This window comes from Choloepus didactylus, chromosome 2, assembly GCF_015220235.1.
Source record: "Choloepus didactylus isolate mChoDid1 chromosome 2, mChoDid1.pri, whole genome shotgun sequence".
In the NCBI taxonomy this organism is placed as follows: domain Eukaryota; kingdom Metazoa; phylum Chordata; class Mammalia; order Pilosa; family Megalonychidae; genus Choloepus; species Choloepus didactylus.
This window is the reverse complement of record NC_051308.1, coordinates 208780391-208805907: the sequence shown is the minus strand read 5'-3', so window position 1 is coordinate 208805907 and position 25517 is coordinate 208780391. Positions and strand designations below refer to the sequence as shown.

Genomic DNA, 25517 nt, shown 5'->3' with positions numbered 1-25517 from the left:
ATTTAGTCTTGTGTTAAATGCCCTACTTATGAGTTTATGATGCTAACACTCATCTTCTTTAACGGCGCGCTTACTTAATTGGCCATTCCTATGTCGTCCTTCGTCTCCAAGTTGTTCTTCCCCCTCAAATTACAAAACAGAACTACTGATCCCTAAAATTCAAAGTGTGCGCAGAAGAAATCTACAAGGACGCACGGCCTATGTAGGTCACCAAGCAACGCCTCCCCCTGCCCCCCGAGAGGCGGAGTCAGAAAATTCACGGCTCTCACGCCACCTCACCGGGTCTGCGTCCCTTCCCAATTCTCGCGAGACTTCAAGCAACTCGGCGTTTGCGCACTACAAGCTATTGGGAGTCGAGGCGCCGAGGGAGGGGGAGGGGGAAGGGGAAGGGGGAGACGGTGCAAACGGCACGGCCGCCATCTTGTTTGTGCCCCCGCTTCGCGCGCGCTCCGTTCTCCGTGACGCACGCTTCCCCCTCCCATCTGCCCTTCCCGGGCCGCTGCAGGAGCGCGGGGCGGCTCTTGCTTTTCCCTGGACTCCTGAGCAGAGGCGTGTGAGTGTGCGGGAGTGTCTGTGGGAAGGAGGGTGTGAGAGGTGAGCGGCGGCGGGGGGAGGGGCAGCGCTTCCCGCCTTGGGCGGAGACCTCACTTCCCTCGCGCAGCCGCTCCCGAAATTCGGTCTGGGCTGCCCCGTGCCATGTTATATTCTCGTCCGACTCGCCGCTGTCGCCGCTGCGCTCGTGGGGTCCGTGCGCCTCGTCGGCCCGGCCCGCGGGCTTTCTCCCATTGGCGGAAGGCGACGGCGGGGGGGCTTGTTCGTGATTGGTCGGTGGCGGGGAGGCCGCGGACCTGGCACCTTATTGGTCGCGGTGGCTCCGGACTGGGGGGTGATGTAGGAATAGGACGCCACAGGGGCGATGACCCCCTACGACGCAGGCGTGGGATGGAAGTTGGGGGCGAGCCTAGAGGCCTTAAGGGGGAAGGGAGGGTGATTGTCTGGGAAGTACTTTTGGGGCAGCTTGGGGTATGGTCTGGAGTGGGGGGGCACCTCTAATTACAGAGGTGTCCTATCTGGAACATGCGTGGTCCCAGAATGGGGGAGTGCAAGCCCTCGGGTGCCAGTCTTGGGAACAGCGAAAACCGAGTTACAGGCTGTGGGATTCTTCTAGATCCAGGGGTGCTAGATGTGGAGTGTGACAGAGTTTGGGAGTGACCCTGAAGTCCTTGGATGCCAGATCTGAGGGCATGATGTAGGAGGAAAGGGCATCAGGGCCCTAACTACACTATAGGATCGGACAGGGATTTTGCTACAGAGTGCGAGCGTTGAAAACTTGAAGTTCAGGTAGATCCCTGGAGTCTAGAGTTACCAGACTTGGGATCTGATGTAAGGAGGAGGTAAACAAGACCCAGGCTAAGAGAGGGATCCTGTTGGAGAGACTGAATGCCAAGCCCAGGAAGAACGGTGAGGCATTAAGTAGTGTCATATTTATAAGACTGAGAAAGTCCAATATAGGAAGCATTTGGGGGAACATTTTCAGACTTGGGAAGTATATTAAAAGAGCAGTTATAGATTATTGGGTCTTGGCACCGGGCAGCTAGTTTTGAGTTGTTGGATATGGAATTTGCCTGCTTTAGGAAGGATACAGGTAGGGGCTGAGTTTCCAAAGCTACACTTTGTAGCAAATATTAGGTACTCGACAATTATTTGTTGAATTAATAGTTCGTTAGGTTCCCTTTGGAGGAAGGGAGCTTAACAGAGATCCTGGGTTTTGGCTCATTTACCTCCTTTTATATGTGCTGCCCATGCACTTTTTTATCTTTTTAAATAGGCAGCTCCAAACTGAAATAAACCAGTGCATAGCTTCTTGCATCTTATCTTAAGTAATAGGACTTGTCAGCACTTTCTGGTTCATATTTCAACAAGCTTTTGTTCGAATCCCAAGTTGCTAAGAGTCTGCTTGCTGGGAGTACATTCCTTTTCCACTGAATTCTGATGACTGGGATTGTTTTACATTTGCTTATGCGATGTGGGGACCATGGAAACACATTTATGTTAAAACTCTGTGTTTTCATAATTTGTTTTTACTTGTCTATAGTAGATGGTCCTTTCTAGCTTTAGATGAATGTTGCACTTCATACCCATTTCAAGAATCTCCTGTGGTTTCAAATTTGGTCAGTTTTATGTGAATGCAACTAAATTTCTAAGAAAGAAGTGGAAAAAGAGATTACAACACTTACGTTAGGTAGGCATTACCACCCCCATATTGTAGATGAGGAAATTGAGGTTCAGAGAGGTTAAATGACTTGCCCAGTGTCACTTAGTAAAAGTTTGAGCTGAGATTCAAACCAAAGGTGCCTGATGCCAAAGCCTGTAGTTTTATTTGCTATATTATGTTTGACTAGTCATGGGACTTGCCAAACTCTCAGATAGTTTTACATTTCAAAGTGGATTGCCTTACTGTGATTTCTGTGTATTAAAATAATTAAAACAAATTAATAAGAATTTGTTGTACTGTCACAAGGATTCAGACCACAGAATTGCAACCATACAGACTAAGGGTTCTTCGACTGGATACTTCAGTTATATTCCTTGATTTCTGTTGTGAAAGGGAAGATTTAGAAAGTAAATTACTGGATTTTTCCTGAACCAAGGTAGATAACAGGAAAATACATATAGAAACTTTAAGAATCTAGATTCTTTAGAACAAGGCTTCAGAATATTGCCAATACTATCTTTCTGTATATGGAAGTGATTTATGCCATGCAGTGAGGAACTACCAAGTGCACAGTGTGAAGAGGTCACTAGATAGCTTTTCAGATATCATCAGTTTCTTAGGATGTTTGTTACCAAACACCAGGATTTATCCAAAGGCCTAGCACCTTCTTCAAAATATGGGATACTGAATCTAGGGTTTATTTATTCAGAATGATTTGTAAAATTATTTTCCAGTTTTGCTTGGAAACCATCTAATAATTCAGGTTTCAAGAGGAGACCAGTGAATTAGAAGTTTTATTCTCAAAACACTGCAGTGTGGAAGATAGGCAAAGCTTCAGGTCGTAATAGGGCTTGTCATGTGTTTGCTAGGCAGGGAATGGACTGTGTTTTGTGCATTAGTCATCTCAGCCTCATTCTACTCAAATCATTAATCAACTGTGAAGAATATTATGACATACATAATTTAGTTTATTAATAAATCTAGACAAGATTATGGAAACAAGTGTATGTGTATATATATATATGTGTATGTGTATATACACGAATACGTATACATATGTCTTTATTCAGCAAACATTTCTCGAGCACCTGCCATTCAAGTGACCACCTTCATTCCATATTAATCCTTACACCCAAGGTCTCTTCACTTGCTGGACCTTGTTGTCCAGCATTGACCACCTCAGAAGTCTTGAATCCCAGGAAGTCTTAGGAGGACTGAGTTAATATTAAAAACTTGTGAACCTCAGTTTTGTTTGCTAAGAGAAATAATATTAATGCTTTATACTTTGTGGACTGTGTCCCTGTGATCTTAATCCTTATAACAAATAATTCTATTATCTCATTTATGCTTACATAGTTTTCATTTCAATTAGTTGTACTAGGGAAGATACAGGTTCTCTTATCCCCATTTCAAATACATAGAAATGGAGGCAAAGTGAAATGAGAGGCCATGCCAGATGTCTTTTTGTGGCAGTTTTGAAGTTCACATCTCTTGTCTTAGTTCAGAGCCACTAAGGATCTAGGGACTAAATTTAGGAATAGTAAGTATCATAGTTCCTACCTTTTATTAAATGCTTACATTGTGCCAACTAGGTTATAAATTCATTGTCTGTATTATCATCATAACAGTATGTGCTAGGTACAGTAACCACCCTCATTTTACATGTAGGGAGACTGAGGCACAGAGAGGTTAAATAATTTGCCCAAGGTCACACAGCCAGCGAATGGGATATTAAGAATTCAAACAAAGGTCTATAACTTTTAATTCCGACACAATTTGTGTAGTCTTTACTCTTAAACACTATGTTATCTTGACTGCATAGAATGTTATGGGGGAAGAAATCCTTGCATCTGTGCTCAGGAAGTGTCTTTAGATTCCTTCAAGCTTTTTCTTTAGTACCGAGGCCCTAAAGAGTGAAATGACCTTGAAAAGGTCACTTAGCTGTTCAAGACAGAGTCAAGTCTAGCCCAGATCACTGGATTCCCAGACCATTGCTCATTACACTGGACATGTCTCATTGCCTCTACTGTGGAAGCATTGACTTGATGGAAGAGATGACTCTAAGACATCCTCAGTGTTTTGACAAGTTTGCCTCATTCACAGGAGGTTGAATGGCAGAGTACATTATTAGAGTCACCAGTGCCCTTCCTGAGGTTCATTCCAGCTGTAGGCATACAACCTAGGAAGGACATTCCTTAGCCAGCAAGTTGTTCTTTTCCATTCTATTTCTTGTGCTCAAAGCAAACTGGTTGTGAGTTATCTGATGTATTACAGTCTCTCTTTTCATTTTGTTTGTTCAGTTTTTCATGCATGCACTGTGACAAGCTCTGAAGGCTACAAGGTCATTTCAGTATTTTCTCTCAGAGCCTCAAAGCACTTAACATAATTTAAGTAGATTAAAATACAGGAAGAAATAGATTTAAAATACTCTGGCCAAAAAGTGCCTTTGGTAGGGGACAGTATACTTATGATATTAAAGTCAGACCTGGGAAAGAATTCTGTCTCTTGCAGATTCGTTTACCCTGTCTGTGAGCTGGGGACCAGATTCTTAACCTCTCCAAGCCTTAGTTTCTTCCTCTCTAAAGTAGTAGTATTAATACCTACCTACGGGGTAATTGCGAGAATTGAATACAGTAACGTTAGGTGCTGTCACTGAGTGGACATTAATAAGTGAAAAAACACATCACTTTCCTTTTAGAGCAGTATAAAATCCGTTCAGGCAGCCAGTTAAAGCTTTCCCGATGAGGAAGCCTTTTGTAATTATCTGCTTTGTTATGTACAGTAAGATCTCTGCATGGTGGAGCGACTACTTGACATGAAAGAAACTCATTTAGTTGTGCTGATGTGGTTTCACAGCTGATTTTCAGTGGATGGGTATGACTGCACAAAGGAGTAGGATCACTGGTTTCAAGGAAAGATTGACTCCTGATTTCTGTAATGATTCTGATGAGATGAAAATTTTTTCATATTTTCCAAATAACAATGATTATTAAAATCCAGAGCAATCAATTTTATGTTTCTGCCTAGAAGGAGAGATTTGCATTCGTTTTAAAAAATTATTCTAATCATAAAAATTGTCTGTTGAAGGAGGACTGTCTTTTCAGTCTATGTGATTTGTAGTCACCTGGGTAACATTTCCTTTGAAGTAAGCAGGAAGAAACATTGTGGAATGGTTAAAAAAAAAACAAAAAACAACTCTGCCTGCAGAAATTTTTGCCAAGTTGCAAAATTTGCTGCACCTTTCCCACACTTCTTCATGTTTTAGCAGTGAGGTACCTGAGAGTATCGAGGCACCTGTGCTTATTTTTGATATGAGGGTTATATTTTCCATTTTGGTTTAACTTTTTGTCTGCAGACAGATTACTTCCAAATCCACTGTACTTTCTTTTATGCCATGAAAACCAGCTATTGGATAGACTCCAGCTGCAGTTTAGAGATAGGTTAATAACTAACCTTTGCATTTGAATGTTTCCAGTAGAATAGTAAACCTTTTCATTAAGGTTAATGAAAATAATGGTTAATGATAACCATTTTGGAAGGTCATCAGAATAGAGTTGCATATAGTCTTCTTTTAGTACCACTGAAATTTGTAAGTTGCCTTAGAGCAGCATTTCCTAAGGTTCATTAAAGGTTCACATCCATGTCTAAGGTATATAAGTTGTCCTATTTAAATGAATACTCTCCATTTAAAATCAAAAATATATCCTTATAAATCAGATTCAAGAATTGTTCTCTTCTTAAATACTTTCATAGTATGAACTGTAAATTATGATCATAAGCAGTGCTTCAATAAGAGAAATGGGATGACCGATGGGAAATATTGGAGGGGGGAATATTTTGTATCATGTCATTGGCATAAATATATTAGAGTTATTGAAGGTTTTCACAGTCTCTAGTTACTGTTATCCCTGTGTCAGATTGTCCAGTGATAACATACATGAAGTAAGATTCTTTGCCCAGTGCTGAGAAAATATATCCCCTCACCACTGATATGATCTGCCCATTTTAAAAGAGAAAGGGCTGCAGCACGTATCTGCACAGTTGAATGTCTTTGTCATTTTTAACTGTCTTAAAAATTATTATTGTACCCTTAGGTAAGTAGCATAGAATTTGCTTATTATCAAATGGCAACATTGGGGCCTTTTTAAGAAATAAAGCATGCTTGATTGGCAATAATTTGGGAAGCAGAGAGTTGGTATTTAATGCCATTTTCGGTAGTATTAAATTAAAAAGGAAAATGGTATAATGTGTATAAAACTAACCATTTTGGAAGGTCATCAGAATAGAGTTGCATATAGTCTTCTTTTAGTACCACTGAAATTTGTAAGTTGCCTTAGAGCAGCATTTCCTAAGCTTTTCCATTTAATGTTAGTTCTATACAGTGCTAATAAGTGTTCCTCTGAGAGTGAAAAAAGTATCCTTGACAAAATAATGGCAAGAGTGAAATGAATTTCTTTACTGCAGAATTATTATTCATAGTTTTGGTATTCATGTACCCTAAGGCCTTTCAAGAGGGAAGATACATTATGCAGTGTTCTCCATCTTTTTTGGCCATGGAACTCTGTTCATGAGAATACCTGATAAACATTTCATGTTATGACTGGTATGTAGTGGAGCTCACTGGGCAGTTTTGGTTTAACTTGGCCAATTGTGGAAAAGAATTTTTTTGGAACATATGTCTCCCAAGTAATAAATATATTTATATATATTTTTATTTATTTAATACAGGATTCCCATATTCCACTGTATTAAGACCTTACATTGGTGTAGTGCATTTGTTACAATTGATGAAAGCACATTTTTATAATTGTACTATTAACTGTAGTCCATGGTTTAACTTAGGGTTCACTGTTTGTGTTGTGCTTTTCATGGATTTAAAATATATATATATTATTCTAGAAACATATACAACCTAAAATTTCCCCTTTTAACCACATCAAATATATAATTCACTGCTGTTAATTATGTTCACAGTGTTATGCTACTGTCACCACCATACATTGCCAAAACTTTTCCATCATCCCAAATGGAAACACACTGCACATTTTAAACCTTAATTCCTTTTACTTACCCCCACCCCATCCCCTGGTAACCTATATTCTAGATTCTGACTCCATGAATTTGTTTATTCTAATTATTTCATATCAGTGAGATCATACAACATTTGTACTTTTGTGTCTGTATTATTTCATTCTCACTGTGCATGTTGCCACATGTCTCAGAACTGCATTGCTTTTTATGGCTGAGTAAGATTCCCTTGTGGGAATATACCACATTTTGTTTATCCATTCATCGGTTAGTGGATACTTGGGTTGCTTCCATCTTTTGGCAATTGTAAATAATGCTGCTGGGAACATCAGTGTGAAAGTATCCGTTCAAGTCCCTGCTTTCACTTCTTTTGGGTATATACTTGGAATTGAGATTGCTGGGTCATATGGTAATTCTGTACTTAACTTTCTGAGGAATTGCCAAACTGTTTTGCACAGCAGCTGCACCGTTTTACATTCCCACTAGCAATGAATGAGTGTTCCTATTTCTCTACACCCTCTCCAACACTTGTAATTTTCTGTTTTTTTTTTTTTTGTTTGTTTGTTTGTTTTTAATAAAAGCCATTCTAGTGGGTGTGAAATGGTATCCCACTGTGGTTTTGATTTGCATTTCCCTAATGGCTAATGATGTTGAACATCTTTTCATGAACTTTTTAGTCATTTATCTTCTTTGGAGAAATGTCTATACAAGTCTCTTGCCCATTTTTAAATTAGGTTGTTTGTCTTTTTGTTGTTGAGTTGAAGGATTTATTTTCATATTCTGGGTATTAAGCCCTTATCAGCTATCTGATTTCCAATTATTTTCTCCCATTGTGTAGGCTGTCGTTTTACTTTCATGTTAAAAGTCCTTTGATGCACATGAGTTTGTAATTTTGATGAGGTTTCCCGTATTAGTCAGGGTTCTGTAGGGAAGCAGAAACAACAGAAAATATCTGTAAATATCTGATATTTATAGATATGAGAAATGTCTCCATGCAACTGTGGAGATGCACAAGTCCAGATTCTGTAGTGCAGGATGTAAGAGTCTGAATTCTGTAGGGTAGATTGCGAGCTGGCACTCCAATGAGGGTCTTCATTGAATTCCCCAGGAGAAGCTGGCTGGCTTAAGAAGTGAAGGTTCTCTCTCTTCTCCCTTAAAAGTCTTCAACTGATTGGATTAAATCCAGCTGATTGAATTCTCATTGTGGAAGACACTTCGTTGATGCAATCAGCCAGAGATGCAATCAGTTGACTGATGGTTTAATAAACCAGCCTTCTGGTTTATTAGCCAGCCACAAGTGTCCTTGCAGTAATGATTCGGCCAGTGCTTGGGCACTGGGCACCATCACCTGGCCAAGCTGACACATGAACCTAACCATCACAGTCGCATTTATCTCTTTTTTTGCTTGTGCTTTGGGTGTAGTCTAAGAACCCATTGCTTAGTACAGGGTTCTAAAGATGCCTCCCTACATTTTCTTCTAGGAGTTTTATGTTCTTACTCTTATGTTTAGGTCTTTGATCCATTTTCAGTTGATTTTTGTATATGGTGTGAGGTGGGGGTCTACCTTCATTCTTTTGCAAATAGAGATCCAGCTTTCCCAGCACCATTCGTTGAAGAGACTATTCTTTCCCAATCAAGTGGTCTTTGCCCTCTTGTCAAAAATCAGTTGGCTGTAAATGTAAGGGTTGATTTCTGAGCTCTCAGTTCAGTTGCATTGGTCTATGTGTCTGTCCCTGTGCCATTACTATGCTATTTTGATTACTGTAGCTTTGTAATAAGTTTTAAGATCAGAAAGTGTGAGTCTTCCAACTTTGTTCTTCTTTTTCAAAACGGCTTTGGCTATTTGGGGCCCCTTAACTTTCCATATAAATTTCGTGATTGGCTTTTCCATTTCTGCAAGGAAGGTGTTGGACTTTGATTGAGATTGTGTTGAATCTGTAAATCACTTTGGGAGTAGAATTGACATCATAACAATATTTATTTGTTTAGGTCTTCTTTGATTTCCTTTAGCAGTATTTTGTAGTCTTCTGTGTACAAGGCCTTTACATTCTTGGTTAGATTTATTCCTGGATATCTGATTCTTTTAGTTGTTATTGTGCATGGATTTCTTGATTTCTTCTTCTGATTGTTCATTACTAATGTATAGAAACACTAATTTTTGGATGCTGATCTTGTTCCCCAACACCTTGCTGCATTCATTTATTAGCTCTAACAGCTCTGATGTGGATTTTTCAGGATTTCCTGTACATAGGATCATGTCATCTGCACATAGGGAAAGTTTTGCTTCTTCCTTTCCAATTTGATGCCTTTTATTTCTTTTTCTTGCCTAATTGCTCTGGCTAGAGCTTCAAATGCAATCTTGAATCACAGTGCTGACAGTGGGCATCCTTGTCTTGTTCTTAATCTTAGAGGGAAATCTTTCAGTCTTTCACCATTAAGTATGATGTTAGCTGTGGGTTTTTCATATATGCCCTTTATCATGTTAAAGTAGTTTCCTTCTATTCCTAGTTTTCTAGGTGTTTTTATTAAGAAGGGGAGCTGGATTTTGTCAAATGCCTTTTCTGTGTCAATTGAGATGATCACGTGGTTTTTCTCCTTCATTCTGTTAATGTGATGTATTATGTTAATTGACTTTCTTATGTTAAATCACCCTTGCATAACTGGGATAAATCCCACTTGATCATAGTGTATAATTCTTTTAATGTGCTGTTGGACTTAGCTTGCTAGTATTATGTTGAAGATTTTTGCATCTCTGGTCGTAAGGTAGTGGTCTGTAATTCTCTTTCCTTGTGTCTATCTGGCTTTGATATTAGGATGATTTGGCCTTGTAGAGTTAGAGAGTGCTCCCTCCTCTTCAATTTTTTGGAAGAGTTTTGAGCAAGATGGGTGTTAATTCTTCTTGAAATGTTTGGTAAAATTCTTCTTGAAATGTTTGGTAAAATTCTTCTGTGAAGCCATCTGATCTGGGCTTTCTTTGTTGGGAAGTTTTTGATTACTGATTCCATCTCTTTACTATTATTGGTTTGTTGAGATCTTCTGTTTCTTCTTGAGTCAGAGTAGATAGTGTGTGTTTCTAGGAATTTGTCCATTTTATTTAGGCTGTCTAATTTGTTGGCATACAGTTGTTTATAGTAGCCTCTTATAGTCCTTTTCATTTCAGATTTTTATTTCTGATTTTAGTTATTTGTGTCTTCTCTCTTTTCTCCTTTTGTCAGTCTAGCTAAAGGTTTGTCAATTTTATTGACCCTTTCAAAGAACCAACTTTTGGTTTTGTTGATTTCCTCTTTTTTTTTTTTTTTTTTTTTTGGTGGTGGTGGTTGTTCTTTATTTCTGCTCTGATCTGTTATTTCGTCCATCTGCTTCCTTTGGATTTGGTTTGCACTTCTTTTTCTAATTCTTTCAGGTTTGAGGTTAGGTCTGATTTTAAATCTTTTTTTAGAGCATTTAGAGCTGTAAATTTCCTTCTCAAGCATTGCCTTTGCGGCATCCCATAAATTTTTGGTATGTTTTATTTTTATTTTCATTTTCATCAAGATATTTCCTAATTTTGCTTGTGATTTCCTCTTTAACCCATTGGTTGATTAAGAATATGTTGTTTATTTTCCACATATTTGTTAATTTTCTGTTTCCCACTGTGTTCTAGCTCCATTGTTCTGTGGTTGGAAAAGATGCATTGTATGATTTCAGTATTTTAAAATTTTTTTGAGTCTTGTTTTGTGACCTCACATATGGCCTTTCCTGGGGATGATCCATGTGCACTTGATAGGAAGACACATTCTGTTGTTGGGTGAAGTTTTCCGTATATGTCTGTTAGGATTCGTTGGTTTATAGTATCATTGAAGTCTTGTGTTTCCTTATTGATCGTCTGTCTAGATGTTCTATCCATTGTTGAAAGTTGTATATTAAAGTCTCCTATCATTAATACAGAACTGTCTATTTCTTCTTCCAAATCTGTCAGTATTTGCTTCATATACTTGGGGGGCTCTGCTGTTAGGTGCATACATATTTATAATTGTTACATCTTCATATTGAATTGACCTCCTTTATCAGTGAATAATGACCTTTGTTCGTTGAATCTGGTTTTGACTTGAAGTCTATTTTATCTGATACTGGTATAGCTATCCCAGCCTCTCTTTTGGTTATTACTTGCATGGTATATTTTTTTTCCCATCCTTTCACTTCAGCCTACTTATGTATTTGAATTTAAGGTGGAGTCTGTTGTAGACAGTATGTAGTTTGGTCATGTTTTTTTATCCATTCTGCCAGTCTCTGCCTTTTGAGTGGAGAGTTTGAATCCATTTACACTTAAAGTCACTACTGATAATGCAGGACTTTCTTTTTGTCGTTTTGCTATTTAGTGTTTGTAAGTCTTATTCCTTTTTTGTCTCTCAATTCTTCTGTTAATTGCCTATCATATTTATTTGATTTTTTGTATCATACCATACTGAGTTCCTTTTCATTTCTATCTGAATGTATTTTTCATATAATTTCCTTGTGGTTATTATGGAGTAAAGTTTAACATCTAATATACATGTCTCCAAAGTAACATAGACTCTTAAGGATGGATGTGATTTCAAAGGTCATCTAGTCCATTTGCCAGTAACAGTAATGTAGCAGCTAACTTTTTTTTTTACCAAAATATTCTCCATTCATCTATTTTTCAAAATCCCCTACTATACCTCCAGTAACTAGATTATTGCAGTATCCTTTTTTTTTTTTTTTGCTCTTAGTCATCTAGAGTGCTGCCATCCTCCAACCCTGCCCCCTTCAGCTTTTCTCCACATTGCAACCAAAGTGATCTTTTAAAAGGGTAGTTCTGATTTTACCAATCTCAGGTTTAAAAGTCTTCAGTGGATCATCATTGTCCTCAGAAAAAAGTTCTAGTATATTAGCCTTGTCCAGCCCATTACCTTTCTCACTTTACTTCTAGCCTCTGCCTTTGGGCATACCGTACTACAGCATTTCCAGGAATGTGATACTTTCTGTTGGTTCCAGGCCTTTACACATGCAGTTTGCTTTGTTCTTTCTGCCCTGGCAGGCTTTTATTCTTAGGATCTTAATTCTCCCAAGAAGCCTTTTCTGGCCAGCTTAAGATTGCCTATGTGCTTCTATGTGTTTGCTCCTACTCTTAAAAGACAGCATATGATTACCTATTTTAGCTTTTCTCCTTGAGGTCAGGGACTCTGTCCTATATAGGGTCCTCAGAGCTTAGTTATCACAGGGCCTGTGCATATAAATATTTACTGAGTGAATAAAATTATCCTTAATCCTTACAACCTTGCAGTATGTTTTACAGTATAGAAAACTGGCCTCAGTTGAGTTAACTAACTAGCCCGAGGGCCCTCAGCTGAGAGGTAGTGAAGAGAGATTAGAATCTAAATCTTTCTAGCTGCAAAACCTGGACTTTTCCCCTCTGCCACCCACCCACATCTGCTCTTTCTCATCTTGCCTTTACATATCTCTGTCAATTGTTCAAACAGCCTGTAGTTAACAACTCCATCCATGGCTTCTGAGGTGGTTTGTGCATCTTTGGACAGTTCTGATATAGAGAGAGCTGACATAGGTCTCACAAGAACAGTTTTCCATCCATTGGTCTTAATTTATGCTTTGGAGAATATAGCTTACTTTTAAAAAATAAGTATTTCAGAATTTATAATCTGCTTAAGGTCTCATTATTTTATTTTATTCATTCATTAATTCATTCATTGAACAAGCATTTACTGAGGAGTGCCACATTCCTTATTCCATTGATATTACCGTTTCTCAAAATGTTGCTAGAAATTTTTGGGGAATTACCTTCAAAACTTCTGTCAGGTACTTTTGACAATGTCTTGGCACATTTTTTTTTTTAAACTTCAAAGATGGATTCAATTTGGGAAATAGCTAGTAGTTATTCACTACCAAGTCAGATGAAAGATGTGGTCTAAAGTTCCAATCTGTTGGCCCTTGATTTTTTTTGATCTGCTTAATAATTTTTTAAAAAATTCGAACTAAAAGTTAAAATGAAAAGATTTGATATTTTAAGAATCTAGTTTTTGCTTCTTTTAAACAATCTGAAACTAACCGCTGTGGGGCCAGCATTGCTGTACAGCCATTGTTGGATGGAGCTGAGTAGTGGCTGCCCCTTTAGATGGCACATGGACTGTCCAACTTTCCTTAAACCCCACTATTCCCTATTACTTCCTTGCTACTAAGGCTGAGGTCGGATTTGATTTATATGTCTGTGCTAAGCACTGGGGATATGGAGATAAATAAGCAGAGTTGTTGCTTCAAGAAACCCTTCTAAGTAGTATAGAAATGTTAAAAAGTAATTATGTGTGCTATGTGAAGTAAGCCAGGCACAAAAGGGCAAATATTGTTTCGTTCACTTATATGAAATATGAATAAGTAATTCATAGAGACAGAAGTAGATTAGAAGTTGCCAGGGACTGTGAGAAGGAGGGTGAGGTAGAATGGAGAGTTAATTGCTTAACAGGTACAGAGCTACTGTTTTGGTAATTACGGTGGTGATGGTAGCACAGCATTGTGAATATAATTAGTACCACTGAACTGTTAAAATGGCAACACTTAAAATGGCACATTTTATGCCATAAAAAATTATGCCAATAAAAATTAATTATATAAGTGCTATAGTCAAGTGCATATTTAAATATTGAGTACCTACCACATGCCAGTTACCATGCTCAGTTCTTTCACTTAGGTCAGTTAACTTCAACACTCTTGTGGTTAGTGTTATTTTTTTTTTTCCATTTTACACATGAAGAAATGAGCTCAGAGATGGTTAAGTAACTTGGCCAAGACCATATAGCTAGTAAGTAGGTAGCTATGATTCGGAGTCGGTCTTCTGACCAGGAGCATCACTTCCCACCCTGCCTCCTTTGAGAGCATTGACACTTCAGTCACATAACCAGAGTCATAGATTTTGTGATCTGGGTGTTTTTTAGGATGAGAAGATACAGTTTTCTGGTATCAAGGGCTGTTGAGATCCAGGACCAGAGAAGAATGTGAGTTGGAATCTCAGAGATTCCACATAGTCCAGAGTAACGACACGCCAGAGAAGAGAACGCTGTAGTAAATGAATCAGTCAGGCTGCCAAATGGAAATTCAAGGATAATTTGAGTTCTCCTCCTTCCCTCTTGCATCTTGAGGCTAAGGTGGCTGTTGATAAGAAATAGTCGAAGTGTTTTTCCTGTAAACTGCCAAGAACTATAAAAGCCATGCTGAAGACCTTCACAAAGTTTGGAGGGACAAGGTTGGTTTTATCTGGTACATCAGAAGTAGAGTTGAAGGGCGGACTTTTGGAACAGTAACCAGACTTCAGCTGGGATTGGTGGGGAAAGCGCTTCTGAGGAAGACTTTTAGTAGCGCTGATAGTCCTCCCACATGCCCTTTATGGCTGTGGAATTGCTGTCTGGCTGCAGGATATGCTGGAGATAGAAGAGACTCTCTTAAAGTAGCTTTAGGGTCTTAAGCAGGGCTTGCCCCTCTCTGAGACTTAGCCCATCTGTAAAACAAGGAAGCTGGATTGGATGACTTTTAGTACTTTGTGTTTATTTGATGCTTATCTAGGCACAGTACATTGTGCTTTATAAACTTCAGCTCATTTATTCCTTACAGTGGCTCTGTGATATGGATGGTGATGTCTGTATTTTACAGATGAGGAAGCTGAGGCTCAGGGTTAGTCTGAGGTCATACAATTAATTACCAGGAGCCAGAAATACAATTACAGGAGCCAAACTAGCTCTACCTGACTCCCAAGTGCTTAGTTGCTTTGCCATACTGCCACTAATTACTAGTCCTGTGATGTGAACATGTTCTCCCTGTGCTTTTGGGCTTTTTGGTTTTCTGCCTTCTGTTCTGAGGTAGATAGCTATTCAGAATTTGTCATCTAAACATTTCAGAAAAGAACCACAGTATCTGTAATTCTATGTAACCTTAGGCGCGCACACCCCTCTCCTGTTAATATAATAAAACTCTTATTTGGATGCCATAGTGAAATTGTCTTGCAATCCCTTAATAGTTCAACATATACTGTTATTAATAATTTATTTGTTAGCGGACTCAAATCCTTGTGAATTATAGATGTGATTTGTTACTGGTTAAATGTTCTTAATTAGTAATAAAATTTATGTCAACTTACAGAGTTCTATTTTGGTTAGATATTTAGCTAGGCCTCTAATACATCAAACTCAGTACTAGTCAAATTTTAATTTTTAAATGAATGAAGTTGGGTAATGGTTTATGCTAGCTGCATATAATACGTTACACCTAAGGATTTCCTTGGATGTGCCATGGGTGTGCCATGTTTTGGTAAGTGGTCTCTTTCCACTGAACCACCCTAGGTTGAACCTGAGTTTGCATCCTAGATGTATGGCTAGGGACCAGTTGTTTAACTCCTCTGAACCCCACTCTTTGACATATTTAAGGGGATTGTAGTGGGGATTAGAGTGGTAATGTCTGTAATATACCTGGCATTTAGTTGGTGTTCAAAAATTATTTCATCTCAATGTGGGAAATGAGTGGACTGAGTGTAGAGAAGTTAACATGCCAAAGTGATTAGACAGAGCATCTTGGTCCTATTTCAGGGCTCTGCCAAATCTCTGCAAATGCCCAGAATGACCTCTCATGTAAGGTCAACCAAGAAGTTTCTAGAAAAGATCTTACCTACCTATCAGGAAGCAGATCTAAAGAAATTGTTAAAGGCCTCAGGTTATGGGCGATGTTTTTACTTGAATATTTCGTAAAAAAAGAAAAAAAGAAAAGAGACATGTAAATTGATTTTCACCATATTAAAAGCCTTGTCTTAAAACCTAACCTGTTGAGCTCAGAATCTACAAGCAAATCTTTGCCCAGCACCCCTGAATGTCTTCAGTAACCACAAGTCAAGTAAGAATATTTGTAATATGTCTCCTGAGATCAATCCTGCTGTATACTCATAAAAATGTGGTAGAAAAAGTTTATCCTCTTTGATATTAAAACTATCGTGTTACAAGCTAATTAGCAACATTTTGTGACCACCCTAATAAGCTAAACATTGAACCATAATGTACTTTAAACAGTATATTTGTTTATGTTCTGTTGTAGTTGTCAATTTTTTCCCATTGTGTTTCTCTCACTGGGTTCCTGGTTGACATTTTGGAAGTGCCACCGTCTCTGTCGCTAACTTCATGCATTACCCTAGAGTTTTCCTGTTGAGATTAGTGTTTCAAAATAAAGTGTGTTTTGCCCTGGTACTAATCTAATCTGTGCTTTAAAAATTAGCATGGACATAATGACAGATGACTTTTTAGAAATACTGCATACTGTTGTATGGCCATGGGTATCACTCTTGGTTACTGTTAAAGAAACTGCATTTTCTTGGGAGCATTTGTATTAACGCTACCCAGTTTTCTTTTTCTTCTATTAATGCGCAGCAGGTAACTGAAGATAGTTAAGTTACAACTTTCCAACCTTGTGCACATTGCTTCTCTGGTTCACTGCCATAGGATACTGTAGCAGTATCTTACAGACATCTTTGATGACCAATCAAAAGCAGTTAAATTACCTTAAATTTTTTAAATGGAACTCTGACAACCAATAAGAAATCTCTTGGGTGGGAACTGTCTCGACCTTTACATGTGATTTTAAGAACAATTCTAAATTTTCAGTATCCTCTGTTTGGGAAGCACACAAGGCCCTATTGCATCTACTATGCGCATTTGCCCTGCCTTTCCAAGCCTTATGTTCCCGGTAGTTTGAAGTCTGGATCTGACCCCTGTTCTGCTTCTCAAGGTAACTTTAAAACAGGAAGTGTACAAAGGAGGTAACTGATGACGTCAATAGCCAATCGTGGCTTTGTGTTCTTAGCCGATAAAGCGGTTCAGCCAATGGGAACACTTTGGAGGCAAGGTTTGGTGTCAAATAGCATGCTAGATTGAATGCCTTTGACTGTTAAAGTGGAAGGAGGCTGCAGGGCTTCATTGGAGCCTCGGAGTTTTTCACTGAGGCAGGGGTCAGCTCAAAGACAAAGAAAAATGGCGAATAGTTTGTTGGGGGGTGGGGGGGACAGCTGTTCGGGTTTTCACTGGAGTGGACATTCCAGACTCAGGTTTCTGCATCTCCTGCTGCCTTTTGTTTCCTCCGTCCTTTTGGGGGGGTTGGGATAGGAGTGACTTAAATTCTCCCTGTTCGAGGAGATATAAATAACTACATGTAAAATTAATGCAGTTCCCGGTAAGTTTAATTTTTTTGTTTTGTGTTGAAATGATAGAAACTGTTTAGCTTCAGAGAGTGTAGACAAGTTGCACTGTTTCAGAAAATGGCCACTTAACATTCCATGCATACCTTTTGGTGCACCTAGAATACCTTGCTCTGTTTAGATTTTGCATGCCCTTCAACTAGGATTTCTTTTCCTAGTGAGTATCGACAAGATCAGGTACATGAAGAAAGGGTAATCATTTTTGAGGGGCACACAAAAGCAGAGCACTTTTTCTTTGCATTGGGTAAACTTAACTGTTTTCTAAATAATTTTCCTTTGTTCAAGTGCACTGAAGCTTTCCTACAGAATAAGCTGAGCTGTTGTAAGAGTTTTTCTGTTTCCATGCACTTTGCTGACATCTGTGTTTTCAGGGGTGGAGGCAATAGCTTTGCTGTTCTGAATTTGTGTAAAAATATGATTTGCACTGATGCAGGTTCTAATGGTGAAAGGCCCACATGCCAATGTGAAATTTTCCTTTAACTTTCTTGATTTACCTCTCTGTCTCCAGATTCTAATAAGTATTAATTAATTTGGTGACAACCTTTCTGTTTTAAAATGCACATATAAGCTTAGAATGCTGGACAGAAACATACTTGTCGACAGTATTGGTAGCGACCAGAGCAAATCTTTTTCCCACCAATTTCAGCATTTTGTCAGCTGCTGATTTGGGTCTTTGAAATGTTATGAACAAAATGCTTTTCATTTTCTGTATGACATTTAAAATACTAATTGACCTGCAGTTTGTGAGTAAGAAAGTTAAAAGTATAGGCACCCTATATTTTGTCCTTGATAATTTTTTTTCTTCTTTTGGGATATGAAGTTAATGTAGGTTGCTAACGTTTTTACCAGACAGTTCTTGTGAATAGTGGAGTCTTTCATCCCATGCACTAAGATCTATAATACAATTGATAAATAAAAGCAATCCTTTGTTTTCTTTATATTTGCAAATACAGAATGAAGGTCATTGAAACATTTCTGCAGCAGACTCAGTGTGGAGCAGTGAGCCAACAGCACACTGTGCCTGGGTGGGGAAAAGGAGCCAGCCCTACTAGAGAAGTTTGGAGGGTGTTGATTTGCCTTCCCCTTGGTTCCCCTCGAGTAAAGGATTTACCTGAGAGGATCAAAAGGGATTTTAAATTTTGAGCTTTTGGAGTTGGAGCGGTGTAGCAGTCAAAGTTTGTGGATGCAGGCCTCTGTCGTTGCTCACAAAAGTGACCTTGAAAAACTGCTGAGGAGTTGAAAGATTGAAGGACAAAGTTTGTTTATACAGATTGGACTGGAAAACTCTATCTAAGATGAAAAGAGACTGTACTTCTGATGTTCAGGTCTAGTGGTTAGTAGGAATATGTTATAAATTCAAATTAGGAGTTTTCAAGCAATAAGACAATAGGGCAGCATTCTCTCTCCCAGTCTTCATTCCTTCCTCCAGCAAAAATTTCTAAATCCTTTGGAATTGAGTGAACTGCCAACAGACTCAATTCCTTGCATGCTACCTTGTCTTTGTAATCTAGAGAGTTCTTAGTGATGAATGGTATTTCAGGAGTTCAAAGTAGTTATGTTTGTGAAACTTCTTTAGTGGGGGTTGGAATGCCTCTGGTAAGAAAATGGTCATTCTGGGAGGTTAAGTCATACGAGAAAGGAGTATGTGTAAAGGATTACATTTTAATAGAGGCAGTTTTAATTTCAGTTTAATTTTTACCAGTCATTAATTTATTTGTTATTAGTTTCTTCAGATTTTATATATGATTCAAAAAACGATTGTAGCTACTGAATGATCATACTGGCTCTGGGAGAAGGCCTAGAACGGGAGGAAAAGTGAAGGTGGGGCACAGTATGAGGCCTGGATAAAACTGTGTAAACTTGAGAACCTTGTGAATTTACCTAGCAACTGCCTCTAGCCTGGGTTCTTAACCTTTTTAGGATCATGGACTCCTTGAAAATCTGACCCACTACCTAGAAAAATGCACATGGTCATGCCTAAGCAAAACTCTGGTGACTAAGTATATTTCCCAGTATATGCTGAGAAAGTCATTTATATGATCTTTTTTTTTTTATTTTAACACTTCAGGTAGATAAATGTTTCTCAGAGAAATGAAGAAAACTGCTTTCAGAAAGAGCAGAGACCTACTAGAGCTAACTATAGCTCAGACCAGGGTGGGACGGAGGAGTTGGGGAGGCTTAGTCACAGTCTGAGATTTGGGCCTTTATTTACTCTGATTACAGTATTTGAGGCAGTGTGGTGCAGTAGCAAAAGCAGGCAATTTGAAATCAGGAGACCTGTGTTCAGGTTCCACTCAGCTGCTAGCAGTTCTGTGAGCTTGAGCAAGTCAGTGGTTTAGTGTCAGCTTCCTCATGTATAAAAATGGGACCTAAAAATACACCTTTCTATTTAGTGTTGAGTCTTAAATGAGATTATATAGTCAAAGTGTTTTGCAAATCATGAAATACTACCTAAAAATTATTACTAATCCAAAATATTTGGGGGTTAAATGCTTTTGAAGATAGGCATAGTATCAAAGGAAAAATGCTAATATTTTAATATATTTACAAAGGAGCTTATTTAAACCTAAAAAATCTCTTTTTAAACTGGTTCCACATGCCTCCAACTGCATATGCTTGCTTACGCTGACACGACTGTTTCTATTTAATGAGTGCAAGAGAGGGACTACTAACCTCCCACCCCCTCCTCCAAGAATTTTAACCCCTGTCAAAAATTAAGGGCCTCTCAGAATAAGATGAAATAGTAGTGCTGATTTTTTTAAAACCCTTATTAGACTTAGGAACCGCTCATAATAAGAACTAGGAACCTGTTCTGATTTTGGATACTGAGCTTTGCATTAAATACAGGTGAGTTATATTGGTTGCAGGTGTTTACCAAGCAGAGGTTACCTTTTTAGTTTGTGTACCAAATATTTATAAATGTAAAAAGAGCCATTTTTATTTGTTTGCCTTGTGGTCATGTGATCTCCTTTCAAGCTTGGGAGGTGGTTATAGTTTACAAAGTGATAGCAAGCAAGTAAATGTTAGGATGAAGATTTTTAAAAAAATAATATTTGGTCTCGTCAAAATATAAACACTAGAATAAATTTCACATAGTCATTTATAAGGGGTCTACATGAATGAAATGACGTTTGCCCATCCCTATCACCAATAATACATACATACATACATAGCTTGAATACTCCTAAGTTAGGCTGATAGGAATCATTTAGGGATCTAGCCTGGTTTCCTTTAAAGTGGGGAAATTGAAGCCCAGAGAAGCTAAGTATCCTAATCAAGGTCTTTTAGCTTTTTAGTGGCTGATCTATGCAAGTTTGAATATTCTGACCCCCAGTAAGTTCATTGTGTATTTCTTTTACTACTCCAGGTTGTTTCACTTTTATTTTTCAGTTTCTTTTCCTTTTGGCACATCTGTACAGGTTTGCTATTTGGACCCTCTGGCACAGAAGGAACAAAGAGAAAATGGGCCATGGAAGAGGTTTAGCAGTCTTATTGGGGGTCTGTTGGTTAAAAAGTGTGTCGTGACAGCAGGCTTACAGTCCCTTTTGGGATCTGAAGATCTCTTGCCTCAGCCAATTGCTTATTCAGGAAGCTGAGAATCAGCTAGGAGGCTAATGGTGCTCACCTGGCTGAGGTGTCCCAGAGAACTGGGTTCCTTTTATGCATTATAAGGAAGTAACCTAAGGTAAACAAACACAACACCTGCGTGCAGTTAGTGTTTTTTAACACACCGGAAGAACAAGCTAATTCACAAACAAGTTTGGTCCTGATTCTTCAAGTGAGTCATTAAACTATTCTGTATTTAATAAACACATTTTAAGCATTTGAGCATTTTAAGCATTTGACAAGACTAAAAGAGAAATCAGCACTGGTCAGCCAAGTTAACATACTCGCCCAATAATATTTTAATTATACTTTTTCTCATCAGCAAAGCGTTATTACTTGTGTATGTGAACATGTGAGACTGGATAGTCTTGGATTTTTTGTTTTTGTTCTTATTTTGCATTTTCTCTGAAAGACCATGATCCACTTGAAATTTTATTTTCCTCTCTTGTATTTGGGTTTCTTTTCATCACCTTCACATATTTGAACAAAAGTCATATTTTATTGAAAGAATGAGAACTTGAATGATGTAAGTCATGTGTTTCCCAGAAGTTTAGTTCTCTAACTTTTAAAACAAAGTTTTATTTTGAAACAATTTTAAACTTATAGGAAACTTGCAAAAGTAATATAAGATTCATACAGATAACTCCAACATACCCTCCACTCAGATACACGGATCAATCAACTTTTCAAATTTTCCACATTTGCTGTATCATTCTCTTTCTTTATCCATCTATTATCTTTTATCTATTTTCTAAACATTTAAGTATAGGTTGTAGATATCATGCTCCTTGAACACTTAATAATTCCATCTGTATTTCCTAAGAACACCCTTGTTCTTAGGTAACCACCTTAAGTACAGTTACCAAGTTCAAGAAATTTAACATGGATCTAAAGCTTACAGTCTCTATTCCTTTTTTTTTTTCATATGCCCCAATAATGTCCTTTGGGCCTTTTTTTCCTCTATTATTAGTTCCAGCCCAGGATCACCTATTGCATCTAATTTCATTATCTCTTTAGTCACTTATTTTTTTTAAATTGTGGAAGCATATATGCAACATAAACTTTACCATCTCAGCCATTCCCAAGTGTACCATTCAGTGGGATAAATCACGTTCATAATGTTGTGCTACCCTCACCACCATCCATTACTAGAACTTTCCTATCACCCCTAAAAGAAACCCTATATCCATTATGTATTAACTCCCCATTCCCCCTCTCTTGGCCCTCACCCATGGTAACCTTTACTCTGTTTTCCATCTCTGAATTTGCATATTCTGGCTATTTCATATAAATGGAATCATACGATTTCTGTTCCTTTGTGTCCAACTTATTTCATTCAACGTGATGTCTTCATGTTTCATCCATATAGTAACATGTATCAGAGCTTCATTCCTTTTTAAGGCTGAGTCATATTCCATTGTATGTATATACCGTATTTTGTTTATTCAAATGTCTGATGGATATTTGGATTGCTTCCACCATTTAGCTATTGTGAATAATACTGCTATAAACATTGAAGTATTTTCTTTTTATTCTTTTCTTACTGCTGCCTCAAAAATTGGGTCCAGCTCTTTAGAACTTGGTTAGATTCTATTTGTATTATCATCCTCATCTTCCTGTCTCTCCCTGTGGTACTGCAAAGTCAGGCCTCACTGTTCAATAATTGACCAAAAGTTTTTCTCTGTTCAGAGTCTTTATTGTATATTAAATTGTAGTTCCAAAGTCAGCAGTGAAAAAAGTGCAGTTGAAGGATAAGAAATGAAGGTAAATTCCATTGTAAAGGAAGAACTAAGGAAAAAAAAAAACGCCTAGTAAATGTTTAACTTTAGAATGGCATAACATAGCTTGTGACCTTGTGTTCCTTAGTTCAGAGGAAGAAAGGATACTAAAATAACCATAGCAAACAGCAGTGCCGATTCATTCTGTTATCCTTTTTTCTTGGAAGTACCGCAATTTTGGTCTCTCCCCATGGTTTCTACTATGAAAACTAAGGGGAAAACCTGCTTAAACAGAAATACCCAGATAAAATGAATTTTTCCTTTATATAGTTATTATCTTTGAGGAAATACTGAAGTTAGATGTTTTGAACTTGCCTTTCACTTATTCAGCAGACTTTTAGGATATCTCTTTTATACAAAGACTTTGAAGATACATACAAATTCAAATTTTGTGCCCAGGGATCTAACAGTTTAATAGGATAATAGGAGAGACTTACAACACTGGTATATGTGTGTGTGTGTGTGTGTGTGTGTGTGTGTGTGTGTGTGTGTCAGATATTAGAAACTGATATGCAAAGTAGCCAGAATTCAGAGGAAGGAGAGACTTTCACCTCTGGCTCAGGAATGAAAAAGGCTTCATGACACTTTAACTGGGCCTTGGACTCAGGGAGATAGGGACAAGTGCGTCCCAGGCAAGTTCATGATTTAAAAACTACAGTTCAGGCTGGAGAGCAGTAAATGGTCCACTCTGCTTAGAGCAGAGATGAGTTGGAGGCAGAAGGGAATGGTGAAAAAGTCTGGAGAAGTAAGCTGGGTTCAGATGCTGGAGGGTCTCAACTACCAGGCTAAGAAATTTGAACTTTCTCCCCTTGACATTTGTGAACTGTTCCAATTTGCTAGAGCTGCCATTTTGCAAAATACCAGAAATGGATTGGCTTTTATAAAGGGGGTTTATTTGGCTACAGATTTACAGTTCTACAGCCATAAAAGTATCCAACTAAGGCATCAATGAGAAGATACCTTCACTGAAGAACAGCTGATGGCATCCATCTGGAAAACCTCTCTTAGCTGGGAAGGCACATAGCTGGCGTCTGCTCCAAGGTTCTGATTTCAAAATGTTTTTTCCAGAATGTCTCTGGGCTTGTCTCAGATTCTCCAGAGCAAACTTGGGGCTGGCATCTCCAAAGCAGTCAGCTCCCAAGCATCTCTACAAAAGTCTCTCAGCTACAACACTGAGCTCCTTCTGTCTGTGTGCTCTTATAGGACTTCAGTGATTTAATTAAGACCCACACTGAATGGGTGGGGTAACACCTCCATGGAAATAATTTAATCAAAAATATTACCTACAGTTGGGTGAATCACATCTCTATGGAAACACTCAATCAAGAGTCACACTGTAATCAGAAAAATTAATCTGCCCCCACAAGACTGCATTAAAGAATATGGCTTTTGGGGGAACATAATATTTCCAGACCAGCACACGAACCATTGAAGATTTGGGGTGGTAGGTTGATACAGCATTATCAGAGTTGTCCTTTTACATGATTTATTAGACATCATTATGTAGAATGAATTTGAGTTAGAAAACACCAGGAACTGGACAACACAGTGAGTTCATATGCTAGGTTCACAACCCTTATAGGATTGTTATGAAGGTTAAAAGAGTTAATGTAAAGGGCTTAAAACCATGTCTGGCACATAGTAAATGTTCAGTAAGTATTAGCTATTATCACTAGCATTATTTTTATTATTACCTGGAGGTGCTGAGGGCCTGAAGAGAATATTAGCAGTATGAGGAAAGGTCAGGAGATGGGCACTGTTGGACATTGTTATTACAGAATTTAGCAGTTGATTAGAATTGAGAAACAGGAGAGAGAGACAAGGATGACTATTGGATTTCAAGCATGGATGAGTGGAGAATGACTGTCTTTAGTAGAAACAGTAAAGTTAGAGCAGGTTTGGGGAAAGAGGAAGATAAGTTTGATTTTGAACACAAGGAGTTTGAGTTCTGAGTAGCTTTTCAGTTGGAAATGTCCAACAGGCGACTAGCTGTACATGCAGGATCAGAGCTTTGGAGAAATGTAAAAATTGATCATGTATATTTGGAATTTAAGCTCATAGAGATTATAGCTGAACCTGAGGATAGATGAGAGAGAATCAAGGGAGAGAATGGAAAGAAGGACTGGAAGAATCAAGTGTTATGTCAAAGATGGGAACAACAAAAGGTCTGACTTTGAAGTTGAGACATCCAAAAATGAGCGTGGCATAGTCCTCTAGATCAGTGGTCTCTAAGCTGTTTTGATTCTCACCCCTGTTACTAAAAAAATTTCTCAGCAAGCAGTTCCCGTATATCAGTTAGTGTTCATCACTCTAAAAAGTCACTTGTTCGTTTTTTGAGTGTTAGTTTAAACTAGAGAATATTTGCAACTCCTCTTACCTGCCATACATAGTAAAGTAAAGGTATCTCTGTTAGCCCACATTTTACCCAGAATACTTTGAAGATTCTGTGTGATATATGACCTTATGACAGGTTGAATGAGGGCACCAGCATCAGCCCATATTTTAAATATTCAAAAAGGTAATATTAACAGTTTCTGTGTGTCCCTTATGACAAAGATATGAAATATTGCCCCAAAAAATGAGATTAGGAGAAAAGATTAAAAATATTGATGGCCTTCACGTACTCTGAAGATGTTCAGATATTTCCCTAAGA

At 38.2% G+C, this 25517-nt stretch overlaps 1 protein-coding gene across 8 annotated transcripts in view; it reads left to right on the top strand.

Moving 5' to 3' along the window:
* The first annotated feature begins 383 nt into the window (after positions 1–383).
* Positions 384–25517, top strand: part of NFYC (nuclear transcription factor Y subunit gamma) — a 72313-nt gene continuing 47179 nt past the window's right edge. For 4 of the 8 annotated variants that reach the window (XM_037827560.1, XM_037827557.1, XM_037827559.1 and 1 more), the window contains exon 1: positions 384–553. The gene's annotated coding sequence lies outside the window, so the exon portion shown is untranslated. Of the gene's footprint in view, positions 595–17301; positions 17456–25517 lie in introns of those variants that run through there. The other 4 variants (XM_037827561.1, XM_037827556.1, XM_037827554.1 and 1 more) reach the window with 3 other exon arrangements.